The following is a 17,383-nucleotide window of genomic DNA, read 5'->3' as shown; positions in this document are numbered from 1 at the left end:
TTCTGTCAGGACCACTATCGTCAAAGATGACTGACAATTAGCATACAGTTTGTATTGGCGGTATGGTTGCGTTCTGGGCAAGAACTCCCTGTGCATCCATGCAGCCTAGCATGGATGAAAGCAGGGAGAGCAGCGATAACCCCCCAAAACAAAACCATATGCTGATATCCCCCAACACAAACTGATAGCAAAATCTCAAACCTTTAGCAACAAGCATGTTGCCGTTAACCAAATGACCAAAACAAGTATGTTGCAAAACCTGCATAACCTGTAGCAACAATCATGTTGCCTTTAACAGATGACCTACTCAAAGCTGCTAGTTGGTTCAGGCTTGGGGCCAGGATCTGATTTATGAACATCCTGTTGTCTTGGGCCTCTGTGGAATTCGTCTCATGTTTCAACCATGTTTTGACCAAATCTTAGATTGTCTGATTCGGTCTGATATCCTACAGTATGTTGTCAATACCTTAAAAGCTTAAGCATCAAGTTCTCAATAACACCAGATAGACTTAAGAAAAACATGTTTCCGATTCAACTGCAGCTTTAAGAACAAACATGTTACGAATAATGACCGGATTGCTCTGGAACAAGCATGTTCCCAATACAACTACAGCTTTTAGAACAAGCATGTTCCACTAACAACCAGATAGCTCTGGGACCAGTGTGTTCCCGACAATACAACTATAACTTAAGAACAAGCATATTCCCAATAGCAACCGAGAGCTTAAGAACAAGCATGTTTCCAATATGACTAGACAGAACAAGCGTATCTGGTACCGGAGCAGAATCAACACTGAACTGACGGCTGCATCCAAAACTGGAAAATGCTGCCTTTGGAGGACACATTTCAAGGTAGGAAGGCATCAAGACATGTTGAATCCAATGTTAGCTTCACTTCCTGCCTCCTGAGATACCTTCATCTGGTCGATATTGAAAGGCAGAATAGATGCATCCACAATCCTGTGTGTCCTATCCTGTGATGGTTGAGCAAAATAAAGATGGCGTCTGAAGTTATTTCTAGCGAGAAATCAGTATTAAATCAGTATCATTCACATCTCCGAAGAGTCTTCAGTTTTATCAGATTTATAAAGAAAGATACAGCTTACGATTCTCTCCGAAAACAGCCGAGCTCCTGGAGGCGAGCCGTGGGCGGAGCTGAAGAGCCGTGACCACTTACGGGGCGATTGGCAACAAACACAGGCATTTGATGCAGTTTTACAGCAATTCCTAGTCATGACAGAGATCTGGGATTGCTGGGATCCAGTGTCAGAATGTAACCTTGTTATAAAACATTCGTCATCGAAGTGACAGGAACAACAAACATGCTCGTGAAACTCCGTTGCTCCCCTGGAAAAAACTAATTGCATCCACTGTTCACATAACACTGAAGAAGGTTATTTTTCCTCACATCCAAAAACACACATCTTTAGAGACAGTCTTCTCGAGCAAAATGTTTTTTTTTCCCGTAGACGAGGAGGTTATCCCAGTCAATAAACATATGATCCCCAAAAACAACTGTCCATTTCCTATGTAAACATTATTTTATCAGTCCATGTAACTTATATAATACATTACAAACATTACTGGCAAAAAAAATTTAAATAATGGCGAGCAATGCTATTTTACTAGTCACTATTACCAGATCGCATGTTCTGCAAATGCACGATTAGCATTTGTTCCAGCAGTGCACACCATATTAATTACACCAGTATTAACTACAAGAAACAGACAATTTACCTTCAAACCTTCAGATAAGCATCCCCAGGAAAGAACAACGATCTGCCATCCCTAATATTGGGTTTGCATTAGCTTATTTCGGAGAACTACGACGGATTGCCAGTTCTATTTCTCTCTCCTCACCAGCTGCTAGACTCTCTTTTCTAAGCCCCGCCCACCTTTGAAGCGTAAACTTGGAAATGACTAAAATAATTAAGATGAACAGGTATTTAAATGCAAGCAATTTAGAGTGTAAGAGCACATGCAAATTTTAATATATTGAGAGCAATCTTAATTAAATTATTAACACTTTGTGATCTCTACTTTCTTCTTCTTTTTTCTTTTTATACAAATGAATTAGATCTGGGCTACACCTGGTAGCCCTTCAGGCAGACACTCTTCAGATTTTGGAAATTGCCCTTTTTTAATACAGAAAATTGGATAGGAGTCAAAATGTCAATCACTATTTACAGGGTATCTGTTCAGATACAGGTTTTCACAAAAACAAAAAATCATAATAAAAATCGTAATAAACATAATACATAAACATAATAAACGTATCAAATATTATATTATATATTATTATATAATATTATTGTCTTAATTGTCTAGATTTTTAGAAGGCACATTAGCTTCTTTTACATTTACAACTCCTCCTGTTTGCTGCGTAAAAACATTACTTTATTCAATATTCACATTGATCTGAAAATAATCAGCAGACAGGCAGTCCCGTATTCATAATTGTGACCACAGTTTGTTTATAATGTCTACCATTGTAACGTTTATGTTTACATCTACCAGTGTCTTCTTACAATGTGTGCACATTACATATAATTATTTTATATAATTTTTTATTTTATATAATTTATTTTTTCTTACTATGGAATAGGCCAGCACATTTAATCATAGAAATAGTTTTGTGTTGGAAGATCTTTACATAATAGTGGCATGTCAAACTGATGGTTATCCAGGTCCACAGTGCATCACATGGTCAAAGAACAGACAATGTTAGTTTTTTTTCATGTTCCCTATCAAAAGCTACTCTCGATGCTGCATTTCAAAAACGCTAATGAGAACATTCTTTGTTCGACCGGTTGTGAAGCATGTGTGTCAAACATGCCAAGCATTGGCTTAAAAAACCTTGGTAGGTGACGTCATTTGATTATGTGCACCTGCGGGGTTATAAATAGATGTGAATCGGACACACCTTCAGGTTTCTTTGTCTTCAAGGACTGTTTTGTGTGTGTGATTGAGAGAATTTTCTCCATGCAGCATTGCAGTTGATCTTTTCCTTTAAGAAAGAAAACAAATATTAAAACTATGTCAGAGACTTAGAAGAGATGCGTGCCTCCTTGTTTGAGACTCATCTCGGAGGATGACCTGCATGAGTTTTGCTTCGAGTGTTTGGGGGATGAGCACGCTGCCCTCGGGCTTGAGGGAGAGTGCGAGCATTGGGACGTGTTGCCCATCAAAGTGCTTTGCGCTCGACTTGCTTTCTTCAAAGAAGAGCGAGCTGCCGCTGCCTCGTTAAGATTCTGGGGGTCGCGTGTCGATCTGGCTGAGGCACGTGAGACGTGTTCGCCCCTTTCTTTCGTGCTATCGCTGGATCGGGAGGTCCTAGCGAGACATTTCATCTCTTGCCTCTGCAGAGATGGAGATCGAGATCGCAACCCAGAGCTCTACTCTTGTGAGAATAAAGCGTATGAGGAGTTACTCGAGGTGGTGACTCAAACAGTCGACAGATTAAAGCTGGACTGGCCACAGGAGCAGGAGGCCTCCAAACGCTTGAAGCTGGATGACAGATTTCTGTCAGGTGGCCGGGGGGAGGGACAAGAAGAGCGAGCTGCCGCTGCCTCGTTAAGATTCTGGGGGTCGCGTGTCGATCTGGCTGAGGCACGTGAGACGTGTTCGCCCCTTTCTTTCGTGCTATCGCTGGATCGGGAGGTCCTAGCGAGACATTTCATCTCTTGCCTCTGCAGAGATGGAGATCGAGATCGCCACCCAGAGCTCTACTCTTGTGAGAATAAAGCGTATGAGGAGTTACTCGAGGTGGTGACTCAAACAGTCGACAGATTAAAGCTGGACTGGCCACAGGAGCAGGAGGCCTCCAAACGCTTGAAGCTGGATGACAGATTTCTGTCAGGTGGCCGGGGGGAGGGACCTCAGTCTCTCCCCTTCTTTGGCGATCTCCATGACGAGTTATCTCGTTCATAGAGTAAGCCCTACTCATCCCATGTCTTTGTGCCATCGAGGTCGGTTTATTCAACCATTGTGGATGCAGAGGCACGGGGCTACATGATGATGCCCCAGGTGGAAGAGACGCTTGTGGGCTATCTCTCCCCTGGGAGCTCATCTTTTTATTTAAAACATATGCTCCCCACCAAGCCTTGTAGACTGACATCTTCGCTGGTGGGAAAAGCTTTCCAAGCAGCGGGTCAGGCTGGTGCTGCCCTGCACAACATGGTGGTCTTGCAGGCGTACCAGGCTGACCTGCTGAAGGACTTGAGCACAAGCACGAGAGTATCTATGAGGAGGCGTTTGCTAAACTTCGCCGGGCCACAGACCTGTCTCTCTGTGTGACTAAGCAGATGGCCCGCGCCATCGGCCATTCAATGGCTGCTATGGTCTCCACGGAGAGGCACCTGTGGCTGAACCTCACGAGTATCAAGGAGAAGGACCGGGCATTCCTACTTGATTCCCGTTTCACTTTTCGGCCTATTTGGCGGCACTGTCAACAGAGTCGTCAGTAGGTTCCGGGAGGCGAAGCATTAAGAGGAAGCTTTTGTGAAGTTTCTTCCCCGCCGTGCTCAAGCGTCGGAACTGTCGGCCACCCAGTCCCGACCAGGAGAAGCCCAGAAAGAGAGTGTGGTGAGTCGTGCGCCTCCTCGCAAAGACTGGGAAACGGCTCGTCGCACTCCACAGACCACCTTTAAGAGGCCAGACCTGAGGAGCATCATCTCCTCAAAGAAGAAGTCCTGAGGGTGGTGTGCCCAGGACCATGGGAGTGTGTCCCCTTGGGGAGGGGCACATAACATTCCAACAGATACTAGGGGCTCCTTCCCGGCACCTTCAGGGGACCACTGTACAATCTCCGCCGCCACTGGTGTTTCGGGGAGCAGCGGTCTCCAGCGAAGTGTTACATGTTCGGTTGCCTCCTGCCATGTTTCAGGACACTGGACATCTAACATCCCCCCATCAAAGTGAAGTGTCCAAACTAGTGCCCCTTTCAGAGAAACTGGCAGCGTGGAAGCTACTGCCAAATATCTCTCCATGGGTCCAAAGGACTGTAGAGAAAGGCTACAGAATTCAGTTTGCACATCGTCCTCCACGTTTCAACGGCGTGGCCTCCGCTTCCGTGAAAACCGGTACAAGTGCATTTTTTGACACAGGAATTGCAAGCTCTGCTCTACAAAGGGACCATACAACAGGTTCCCCTACCAGACAGAGAGTCAGGCTACTACAGCCGGTATTTTCTGGTTCCCAAGAAAGATGGGTGGTTGCATCCAATTTTAGATCTCCGCGGGTTGAACCACTATCTCAGAACATAGAAGTTCAAAATGCTGACAATCAAAAAGATTTTTTCTAAGATCCAATCAGGGGATTGATTTGTGACAATCGATCAAGGACTCATACTTTCACATAGAAATTTTGCCACAACACAGGGAGTTCCTGAGGTTCGCTTTTGGGGGGCGAAGCTTACCAGTATCGGGTTCTTCCATTCGGCCTAGCCTTGTCATCCCACACATACACAAAATGCATGGATGCAGCACTGGCTCCTCTGCAATGCCAGGGCATCTGCATTTTAAATTACATAGACGACTGGCTTATTTGGGCCCAGTCTTGAGAGCTTGCACTTCGACATCGGGATGTCGTCCTAGCTCATCTCAAATCTCTAGGGTTAAGACTCAATGCCAAGAAAAGCGTTCTCTCTCCTGCCCAGAGGACAACTTATTTGGGGGTTGTATGAGATTCGATCGAACTGCGGGCACAGCTGTCTCATGCACGTATCAAATCCATTCTAAACACCCTAAAGAATATCAAGCTAGGCCAGAAAGTTACTGTCCATTGCTTTCAAAGGGTTCTAGGTCTCATGGCGGCTGCATCCACGGTGATAGCTTTGGGCCTCCTGCACATGAGACCGTTTCAGTTGTGGGGATTCAGCCAGGGGATTTCATCCGAGGACCAATCCCCAGAGGCAAATATGGGTTATGCGTCGGGGGCATCGTACCCTATCTATGTGGTTCAGACCCCGGTTTCTGACTTTGGGTCCCACTCTAGGGGTTGGGGTGCGGTCTTAGATGGCCGTCCAGCCCAAGGGATCTGGAGAGATCATCTTCTCGACTGGCAAATCAACTGCCTCGAAATGATAGCTGTATTTTGGGACCTGAAATACTTCTTCCAGCAGTTAAGGGGCTACCATGTCCTAGTGCGGGTGGACAACACTGTGGTAGTCTCTTATAGAAATCGCCAGGGCAGACTGCTTTCGTGCCACCTGAACAGCTAGAGCAGCAGGTTCTGCTTTGGGCACATGACAAGTTCCTGTCCCTCAGGGCGATTTACATTCCAGGGCATATGAATGTGGGAGCAGACTTGCTGTACAGACAAGCTGTGACACATGGGGAATGGAAACTCCACCCTGAAGTAGTCAGTCAAATTTGGGAAACATTTTACGAAGCAGAGGTGGACCTCTTTGCTTTACAGGAGACAGCACAATGTCCCCTCTACTTCTCTCTGACTCCTCCAGCTCCCCTGGGTCTGGATGCAATGGCCCACGTGTGGCCCAGACTGCGTCTTTATTTATTTCCCCGCGATCGCTCTGCTCCCGGGAGTCCTGGCCAAGGTCCGTCAACAAGGGTCTCGCCTCTTACTGATAATGCCCTGTTGGCCGACCAGAGTGAGGTTCTCGGATCTAATATTCCTCCTTGGCGGCTCACCATGGGTGATTCCGGTCAGGAGAGATCTCCTATCTCAGGCGCAGGGGACAGTATATCATCCCCGGCCCGAGCTCTGGAACCTTCAACTCAACTGAACTTTATTTCTAGAGCACTTTCAAAAACCACAATGGGTTTTTCAAACCCAAAATTCAAACACCAAAGTGCTGTACATAAAAATAACAAATACATACAACCAAAAATGCATACAGTTTAGAGCACATTATTAAAAACTAAGGAAAATAAATATGTTTTTAACACCCTCTGAAATGACCCTAGATTAGGAGATGTTTTTAAGGACAGCGGGAGCTCATTCCATAGTCTAGGAGCTGCTACGGAAAAAACTCTATCACCTCTACATTTCAAGCGCGATCGAGGAACCCTCAGACACAGCTGATCATTGAAGGGAAGAGATATCAAAGGTTTATGTAAATTAATTAAATCAGAAATATACTCTGGTGCCAAGCCATGGAGAGATTTAAAAACATATAACAACACTTTACACTGGATTCAATATCAAATCGGTAGCCAATGTAAGGAAATCAATACAGGAGTAATATGGTCTTTTTTTGTACCAGTTAAAAGCTTAGCAGCTGAGTTCTGAACCAGCGGCAGGCGAGAGAGGGAGGCCTGACTCACACCCAGATACAAAGCGTTACAGTAATCCAAACAAGAAGACACAAAGGTATGCACAACCTTCTTCAAGTCAGTGAAAGAGAGGACTTGTTGTAGACTTCAACTTGGTTATAGATGTAAGATAAATAAAAAATGTTAACAACAGCATTTGTTTGACGATCAAATTTAAGCTCAGAGTCAAAAATAAAGCCAAGGTTTTTCACAAAGGAAAGTTGTCATTAGAATCCATACCACAGCCTTTCTGACCAAAGACAACAAACTCTGACTTATCCTCATTCAACTGGAGAAAGTTGTTTGTCAGCCAACACTTCACATCAGCCAAACAATTATACAGAGTCAAGAGAGGATTGCTCACCACGTTTTATAGGGAAATAAATTTGAGAATCATCAGCATACAGATGTTAATTTATACCGTCTGCTTATCAAAAATCTTTCCTAATGGAAGCAAATAAAGGTACAATAAAACCGGTCCTAAAATCGAGCCCTGAGGAACCCCACACGTTAGTGGCACAACAGAAGAAGAGCAGTTTCCCAAACTGTCTGAAATGGTTCTACCCTTAAGATATGAAGAAAACCAGTCAAAGGCTAGACCATGGATGACAACTTGGTCTTTAAGACAATTAATGAGGATATCATGATCAACCGTATCGAAACTACCCAAATCTACACCTAATAAAATATCATTTGAAACCCTCAATAGAGCAGACTCTGAAGCCTGATTGAAATATATTGAGAATATTATTACTAACTAAAAAAAATCATTCAGTTGTACAAACACAGTCTTTTCTAATATCTTTGAAATAGGACGAAAATTATTCATGTCAGAGGCATCAAGATTCGATTTCTTAAGAAGGGGCTGAATGATAGCATGTTTGAAGCTACTTGGAACAAAAGCAGTAGACAAACAACTATTGACAATAGATAACACGCTTGGACCAATTGAGTCCATCACCTCCTTAAATAAAGCAGATGGAATTTTTGAATCATGACAATTATTTGAAATGATGTCAGAGAAATAGTTTGATCTAGCTAGTTTGACTGCTCTTTGAAACTTCGTCAAACAATTTCTCAAAGATTCATATGAAACTTGTAGTTTATATTTGAGCCATTTACGCTCAGCCCTCCTGCACTCTTGCCTGAGAGTACGATTATTGCTGTTCAACCAGGGCTGGGTCTTGACTTTCTTCTTCCTAGTTTTCAAAGGAGCCACAGAATTAAAAATGTCAGAACATGAAGAGTTAAAAGTGGATAACCAACTCTTCAGGTCCCATACCAGAAAAAGGAGACTCCATCAACAATTTCAATGGAAGAACATTAAAAGCAGCTGAAAAACTACTAGCAGTAGAGGGAGAGAGCACCCGAGATTCAACAGCAACAAAACCATCATTAACCTGACCGTTATAAGAGAAAGTAGGGTTAAACAAAACAGTCTTGTGGTCAGAAAAAACAGTGTCAGCAATTTGCACATTGACGACAGAAAAACCAAGTGTTAACACTAAATCGAGAGTATGAACACGTTCATTTGTAGGGCCTACAACACACTGTGATAGACCAAATTACTCTAATAGATGATTAAACTCTTTAACCAAGGGTCTGGAAGGACAACACACGTGAATATTAAAATCCCCCAAAATTAAAATATTATCTGAACATGGAAAAATAGTAGATAAAAAAATCTGAAAAGTCACCTATAAAATCTTTATGATATGAGGGGGGTCTACAAATAAGAGCACATAACAGATTTAAAAGAATTCAACCTAATTAACTGAACCTCGAACGTAGAGTAAGTCTCAGTAGATAGAAGTCTGCATTTAAACTTGTTTTTAAAAATAACAGCAAGGCCCCCACACCATCAAACTGACCTTGGGAAGCTAAAAAAAACTACAGTCTGGAGGAGAAAGTTCAGAAAAAGGAGCCATATCACCAATGTTGAGCCAAGTCTCAGTAATAAATAGAAAATCCAAATTGCATGAGAGCAAAAAGTAATTTAAAATAAAATACTTGTTTAAAAGAGATCTCGCATTGATCAATGCCATTTTCACTGAAATAGAGTCAGAAGAAAGTTGGGAAGACAGTTGAGAAGATGAACCGCAAGCTTTTCCCGGCTTACCACCAGCCAGAGAACGTAGATTTTGTGAATCAACCTTCATGTCTGGCCCCTGAGGGGGACCAACTAAGAGATGCTGGGCTTCCAGCCGACGTAGTACACACTGTTCTAAGTGCTAGAGCTTCGTCCACTAAAATAAGTTATGCCCTCAAATGGCGCGTTTTCAAAAGTTGGTGTATGACATACCATTTTAGTTAGTTAGTAAGTAAGGCGTGGCCAAAGCCAGCTAATAGTACTTAAATAGTACTTAAACAGTTGTAATTTAACATTTATTAGAAAGAAGCAGTCAAGCAACAGGAGGTTCAACATACTGTAATTGTTTTTGTATCTTTTCTCATTTGATTTTAGAACTGTTGTCGTTGCTAGGAAATCTTTGTTTACTCTGTGCACATGGCAAGTCTCGTTTGTTCTCGTTTCGCTCTGAGTTAGAAAGGCGTGGCCAGCTGAAATAAATAACGTTGTATCAAGTGTCTATAAAACGGTGTAGTATAACGCGGCAGCCCTCGTGTGAAGACCGAAGCATGTAAAGACCATCGACTCTACCTGCGCGACTTCACTGAGCAAGACACTTGAGTGTTGCTTTTTTCCCCCTTTTTTACAGCTTGTTCTCATCTGTTTGTTTTAGTGATCTGTCCTCACTATGTTCTTTCAAATCTCTACTATTACTACTAATACTCGTAAATCACGCTCTATACATCGAAGGCAGCGCAATCCTAACAATATGTGCACTATCCCTGTGTCTTCTAATTCTTTCATCTCTATTCCAACTGGTCTCTGGAACTGCCAGTCTGCTGTAAACAAAGCAGACTTTATTTCATCTATTGCTACATATTCAAGTCTCAGCCTCATGGCCCTGACTGGGACCTGGATCAAACCCGAGGACACTGCCACTCCTGCAGCCTTCTCCAATAATTTAACATTTTCCCACACCCCTCGTCTGATTGAGAGGGGTGGGGGTACTGGTCTGCTTATCTCAAATGAATGGAAATTTGTTCCTTTACCATTTTTAACTGGCAACAGTTAATTTGAATAACACGCTATTACTATTACACACCCTGTTTAACTTCACTTTGTAGTAGTTTATCGTTCCCCAGGTCAACTGGGTAACTTCTTGGAGGAGTTGGATGTGTTACTCTGCCACTTCCCTGAGGACGGTACTCCTCTGATACTACTCGGCGACTTCAACATTCACCTATTAAAACCCCAGGCTGCTGACTTCAACACTCTACTTGCCTCATTTGATCTCAAGCGAGTGTCTGCTACGGCTACTCACAAATCAGGTAACCAACTAGACCTTGTCTACACACGCTACTGCTCCACGGACAACACTTTAGCTACTCCATTGCACATCTTAGACCACTTCCTCATCACTTTTACCCTCAAACTGACTCCTAACACAACTCACACTCCTCCGAAAATCACATTTCGGCATAACCTGCGCTCACTCTCCCCCTCTTGCCTATCCTCTATGGTTTCATCCTCACTTCCCCCACCCATTCAGTTTTCAGCACTGGACACTAACAGTGCTACTGACACTCTTTGCCCTACTCTAAAATTTTGCTTAGACAACATTTGCCCCCTTTCATCTAGACCAGCACGCTCCACCTCCTCTGCACCCTGGTTGTCTGATGTTCTTCGTGAACATCGAGCTACACTCAGGGCTGCGGAGAGGAAGTGGCGCAAATCAAAAACTACTGACCTTACTTTGTATCAGTCTCTCCTCTCTTCCTTCTCTGCAAATTTCTCCACTGCTAAAACTACATACTACCACAATAAAATTAACAATTCTTTTGACTCTCGCACACTTTTCAAAACCTTCTCTTCTCTTCTTTGTCCTCTGCCCCCCCTCCTTTTTCAACTCTTACAGCTGATGACTTTGCAACATTCTTCATAAATAAAACAACAACCACCAGCAGCCAATTCTCCACACCTCAAACTGACAATCACATCATAACACGTACACTCTTTCTCTCCGCTCTCGGAGGCAGACATTTCCAAACTTGTCCTTTCCAAGCATCCTAATACCTGTCCACTTGATCCTATCCCCACTCACCTCCTTCAGGCCATTTCTTCTTCAGTTATACCTGCACTCACTCACATCATCAACACCTCTCTTCACACTGGTACTTTTCCCACAGTATTTAAACAGGCTCAAGTAACCCCACTGCTTAAGAAACCCACTCTAAACCCAGCACTTTTAGAAAACTAGAGACCGGTATCCCTCCTTCCATTCAATGCAAAGACACTTGAGCGAGTTGTGTTCAACCAACTCTCTATGTTTCTTGCACAGAACAATCTCCTCGACAACAACCAATCCGGCTTCAAAAGCGGCCACTCAACTGAGACTGGCAAGAGCAGCTTCCAAATCCACAGTACTCTTCTTGCTGGATCTGTCTGCTGCTTTTGACACAGTCAACCACCAGATCCTCCTGTCAACCCTCATGAAGATGGGAATCTCAGGAACTGCACTCCAATGGTTCAAATCTTACCTCTCAGGTAGGTCCTTCAGTGTGTCTTGGAGAGGGGAGGTTTCTACGTCACAACTTCTTGCTACTGGGGTTCCTCAGGGCTCAATGCTCGGACCACTTCTCTTCTCCGTCTACATGTCATCATTATGATCCGTCATCCAGAAACATGAATGCTCTCTTAACAGGCCTTCCTCTATGGCTCTGGCAAGAGGTGTCCCCTTGCAGCAAGTGTGTGATGCGGCAGGCTGGTCCTCTCCGCACGCATTTGTCAGATTCTGTAACTCTGTTCCCAGAAAAAGCGGGAACGAGATGCTTGGGCCTCAGTACCGCACTGTAGGCATGCCTGGACGTCCTTTCAGACAAAGGTGTAACCTGAAGGTGTGTCCGTTTCACGTCTATTTATAACCCCGCAGGAGAACGTAATCAAATGACATCACCTACGGAGAGTTATTTAAACCAATTCTTGGCGTGTTTGACACACATGCTTCACAACCGGTTGAACAAAGAATGTTCTCATTAGCGTTATTGAAATACAGCATCTCGTTCATGCTTTTTCAGGGAACAGGGTTAGAGTCAAGTAACCCGAGACGTTCTTGCATGATCTTTTACGTCAAGTCTACCTTTGATATTTATACAAGAAGCTGAGGACAACAGAACAGCATAGGTTACAAAAATTGTATTAGGTCAGAGATACATTTGTGCAGTTTATATTATGTGTTGTAAGCATGCTTTATTCACTAAATTAAGACATCACACAACTGGCAACTTTGCTTTCAGTTAAACAGTTTTTAGTGAAAACATTAAGCAGAGCTGCCACATTTAATAATCTTAATATTTAACAGCGTAATATTATAATGTCTCATCTATAGGGTATAGTGAAGAAATACACGTTGGTTCACTGAAGAACTTACCAATTCAGTTTTACATTTATTTATTTATTTTATGTTCATTTAAAACAGCATTGTATTTGAATGTTTGAATGTATTTATTTATTTTTCTCCATAAGAACTGGGAAGTGTTGATACAGACTATTTGTTTATGAAAAATAATTACATATACAGAAGGGGCATTACTGTATGAAACTGACCATTACATTACAGCAGAGTGTGTCGTCTGCTGCGTGTCTTCTGTGTTGTTAAGTGAGCCGGTGGCTTTCGCAGTCTTCTGCCGTGCCGTTGCTTTCCCAAAGCCGGCTTTCCTACCAAAATGGCAAACTAGGTGCCACTGCTGTGACATCATCACACAAAGAAACTAGGGGTGCTCCGATCAGGATTTTTGATGCAGATCACCGATCACAGAAAGCAATATCTGCCGATACCGATCACCGATACCGATCTTTTTAAAGCCTTATTTTTATAATTTATAACTATTTATTGTGATACTCCAATCAGGATTTTTAGACATTTATTCAGGGTCTGAATTTCCTTTTTGAAAATGGGGGGATTTCCCCTCTTAGGTGACTCTTGTGAGAGGAGAAGCAGCTTTCACACAGGAGTCCGCTACTGATCCGTGGCTGTTTACCACAAACACAACATTTATCCATTATTTTGATTTCAAATCCAAACATTGTCACTGAAAATGCTTTTTCAGCATTGCAATTCTTTTTTTACACAGTACAGTAATTCAATCTTTCACAGACATGTTTAAACACAATAAATATAAGCAACACATTATTCAATGCTTTTTACTTTTGCATTTACTTCTAGATTTATATATTAAGTTGCTCAAGCAAGTGGCAAAACATTTAAACTACTTTTCTTACGTTATCACAAACTTACCATTGACAGAAATAGTCAGCTCTACTGCCTTTTCTTGTGCATTTAATTCTTTATTGCAAGCAATCCTGCGGTTCATAAAGAACTTTGTTTTCCTACCTCCATGAGTGCCATCTATTATTGCCTTGTTTATCTAAAAGTGCTCTTTCCCTTTAAACCTAGCCAGAAGCCATGTGTGTTGACTGTGAAACACAGTAGACTTTAATAATATGTGTTTATGGTGTAATTACTTCATTTTCATGTCAATCCATGTTCATATTTACTGCATATTTACTGCAAACAATGCTCTGTTACTTTAATTCAGCGCGTGCAGCGCAGCAATAGACTCGGTGTGGAAACGGTGGAAAGTGCTAAGATTTGAAGCTTTTCACATCAGAACTATGAGTGTAAATTTCAGCTTACAAATACGAATATTAATATGACAAGTTCTCAAATTAAAATCAGCTATAGCTCTCGAGTTATGCTACACTTTTACCTTCATATAAACTGATCTGATCTGAGAGAGTGAAGAATGTATCATTGTTCTCTACAGGTTGAGTGATTGTGGCATCACAGATGAGGGTTGTGCTTCTCTGGCTTCAGCTCTGAGATCAAACCCCTCACACCTGAGAGAACTGAATCTGACTGGGAATAAAATGGGAAATTCAGTGAATCTGCTCTCTGATGTACTACAAAATACTCACTGTAAACTGGAGATACTGTGGTAAGATTATATATGACACACTGTAAAGTATTTGTAAAGTAAAAAACAAATCACCCAAAGAAAGTCAGTAAAAGTCAGACAAAATGTAAAAAGTAGGTATTGATTGTGAATGGAATACTTACTACTGATTGGATGAGACAACTGTCAATCAAGATACAGAAAGTAAAACACTTTGTGACTGTGTGACTTTGTTTCTTGTACATGTGTGGACTTCTGTGTTCATGTTAAAAGCTGTTTTTGCATTAGCAAAACCTTTAAATAGATTGTCTGTTTACTCTAAGTGCTAATAGCCCATCTTGTTCGCAAAAGCTTGACTGTTAGCAGACAAAGTTACTAAAGAAACCAGTCAGATTAGCGGGAGAGTAAGGACAGCGGGCTTTTGAGGTGACCAACCCGAGTACAAATCTGCATTTCTTCTGTTTTTTTTTTTTTTTTTCAATTGCATATTAGCTCAGAGAGGTATTTATATTAAAGAAAAATTAAGAAAATATTCAAAACATGGAAATAAGGTGTCTAACAGGTATTTAACAGGCCTATAATTGAAGCTGTATGTGGTGTCATCAGATGGGCTGGTGTATCAACCACATGCAGCTCATATTGTTCCCAAACTCAAAACCATGACTCTCTTCCTGCACCTTCAAGAACACCTTCACTGATCAGCAGCTTCAGTATGATTAGGAGCAGGTGTAGGAGTGGCTTTAGGAATAGACACAAGTAAGGACACTATAAGGCAGCATCTGTTTATAATGAATATAATCATGTACAAAGAATATGTTATTACGTACTGTTTTGTAATGTACTGCAATACATTGAGGTGTAAGTATTATCTGCTACAATTTACACTAAGTATAAATAATATCTCACAGTGTGATCTCAGGTTTTGCTATCCTTGGGTGATGGAGGAGAAACACACACATGTCTGGTTTGCTATCCTTGTGGGGACTCTCCATAGGCGTAATGCTTTTTCTACTGTACAGACCATATATTCTATTGCCCTACACCAACCCTACACCTAAACCTACCCCTCACATTTTTAGATTTTCAAAAAACTTATTTCTGTGTGATTTATTAGCTTGTTTACCCGTGGGGACCTCAATTTAGGTCCCCACCGTGACACGAGTCCCCATGAGTCTGTGTGTATTCAGATTTAAGTCCCCACCAGAATAGAAAAACAGGTACACACACACACACACACACACACCACTACTCCATACAGAGCAAAATAACAGTATAAATCTCAGCTGTGTAATGAATAGTGTGATTAAACAAATTTGTATGAATGTCTTCATAAGACAGACAATTTGGTTAAAAATACTGAGAGCGCAATAAAGAAATATTACTTATCTTTCTCAAATGAGACTTTAGATGATTTATGATCATGTTTTTTTTTTGCTCTTTGACATTTTAAATCTCAGTCCAGTGATCCATCACACATTGATTTGTACTTTCTCTTTACTAATGGATTCACTGCTAAACTGATCTGATCTGATCTGAGAGAGTGAAGAGTGTGTCATTGTTCTCTACAGGTTGAATTATTGTGGCGTCACAGATGAAGGTTGTGGTGCTCTGGCTTCAGCTCTGAGATCAAACCCCTCACACCTGAGAGAACTGGATCTGATTGGGAATAAAATAGGAGATTTGGGTGTGAATTGTCTCTGTACTGGACTGAAGGATCCTCACTGTAAACTGGAGAAACTGTGGTAAGATCATCTCTCTGATAGTCTCATGTCTTTGTCCTTTTGATGTAAATTCTGAGACTAAAGCTTGTAAAATAAATGTTCAGTAAACACACTAAATCTCAGCACAACTGACTCTGATGACTGAAGATGAAGTTCATTTCATTCATCTTCATCACATCACATGAGCTGCTGCTCCTGTTTTTGACCAACAAACATTTACTGGAGCTTCAGTTGCTTAATTCTGCTAGTTTGATTAATACTTCTTCACCTGCTCATCTCTGTGTAAGAGTTTATTTTCCTCTTATGTTCCACTTTTTTTGAAATCCCATGAGCTCATTGTTTCGCACAGATGTCATAAAGATTTAACCTGAATGTTCAAATACTAATGTGTGATTAAGGATTTCTGTTCAGTTTATAAGCTGCCAAACATGACACAATGATATTTTTGATAACAAGAGTTAATAAATGAGATGTAATAGGGAACACGTGGCTACTGTGAAGCAAATGTCCTCCTGTAGGTGTTTGTTAGAGGAGCAACTGATTGTTTCTTCAGACAGATATGTCCTTATGTCACTATGAAACAATATCTCAGATTCAGCTCTGTGTGTCTGTGCAGTCCTGAAGCACGTGGCAGTTTCAAACAGCACCACTGAGCATCAACATGCATAAATCTCATTCTATCAGCAGCAGTTTGTGGCAATGCTTGTCATTATATATCCTCTCCTGCTCTGAGACCAGAGTCAATAAAAAACTACAGACACTTGAACTACAATTCACATTGTGTCATTGTTCTCTACAGGTTGAGGGATTGTGGCATCACAGATGAAGGTTGTGCTGCTCTGGCTTCAGCTCTGAAATCAAACCCCTCACACCTGAGAGAACTGGATCTGACTGGGAATACACTAGGAGATTCAGGAGTGAAGTTACTTTCTGATCTGAAAGATGATCCACATTATAAACTGGAGAAATTATACTATTGTGAGTCTATTATTATCTAAATCTTTTAAAATGGCCAAAGTTTAGTAACAGTCCTCATATGTGTGTAATTGGAGAATATAAGATAATAATTCAGCTCCACTTTTGTCTCCGTACTTTAAACTGTTTAATTATGTTATGATCTATAAGTATATAAATATTTTTCATCTCTATATGCAAGTGATAAAGAAAGAGTTGTTGATCATTTAGTGTTATTAATCTATGATCAGTTGCTCATTCATATCTCTGGCTGTAATATGAATATACTGTGTTTTTTCTGAAATGGATCTGCTGATGTGATGTGACGGCAGTAATGTATCATACTCATATGTGACTGTCTGTGTGTTTTATTGTAGGACTCTCAGTATTTAGACGTCAGTCCAGTTTCCTCAG

At 41.6% G+C, this 17,383-nt stretch overlaps 1 long non-coding RNA gene and 1 pseudogene across 1 annotated transcript; one reads left to right on the top strand and one right to left on the bottom strand.

Moving 5' to 3' along the window:
• Window positions 1-17,383, top strand: part of LOC107565559 (NACHT, LRR and PYD domains-containing protein 12-like) — a 168,278-nt pseudogene that overhangs the window by 111,643 nt on the left and 39,252 nt on the right.
• Window positions 2,306-12,519, bottom strand: LOC107565560 (uncharacterized). The gene is made up of 3 exons (XR_001606388.1): window positions 12,508-12,519; window positions 10,351-10,357; window positions 2,306-2,372 (listed from the first exon to the last, which is right to left on the bottom strand). It is a non-coding gene; the product is annotated as an uncharacterized lncRNA (long non-coding RNA).

The sequence above is a fragment of the Sinocyclocheilus grahami genome, unplaced genomic scaffold (genome assembly GCF_001515645.1).
Source record: "Sinocyclocheilus grahami isolate Dianchi unplaced genomic scaffold, SAMN03320097.WGS_v1.1 scaffold1008.1, whole genome shotgun sequence".
Classification (NCBI taxonomy): domain Eukaryota; kingdom Metazoa; phylum Chordata; class Actinopteri; order Cypriniformes; family Cyprinidae; genus Sinocyclocheilus; species Sinocyclocheilus grahami.
The sequence above is the reverse complement of the archived record's forward strand: the minus strand, read 5'-3'. Positions and strand labels throughout refer to the sequence as shown.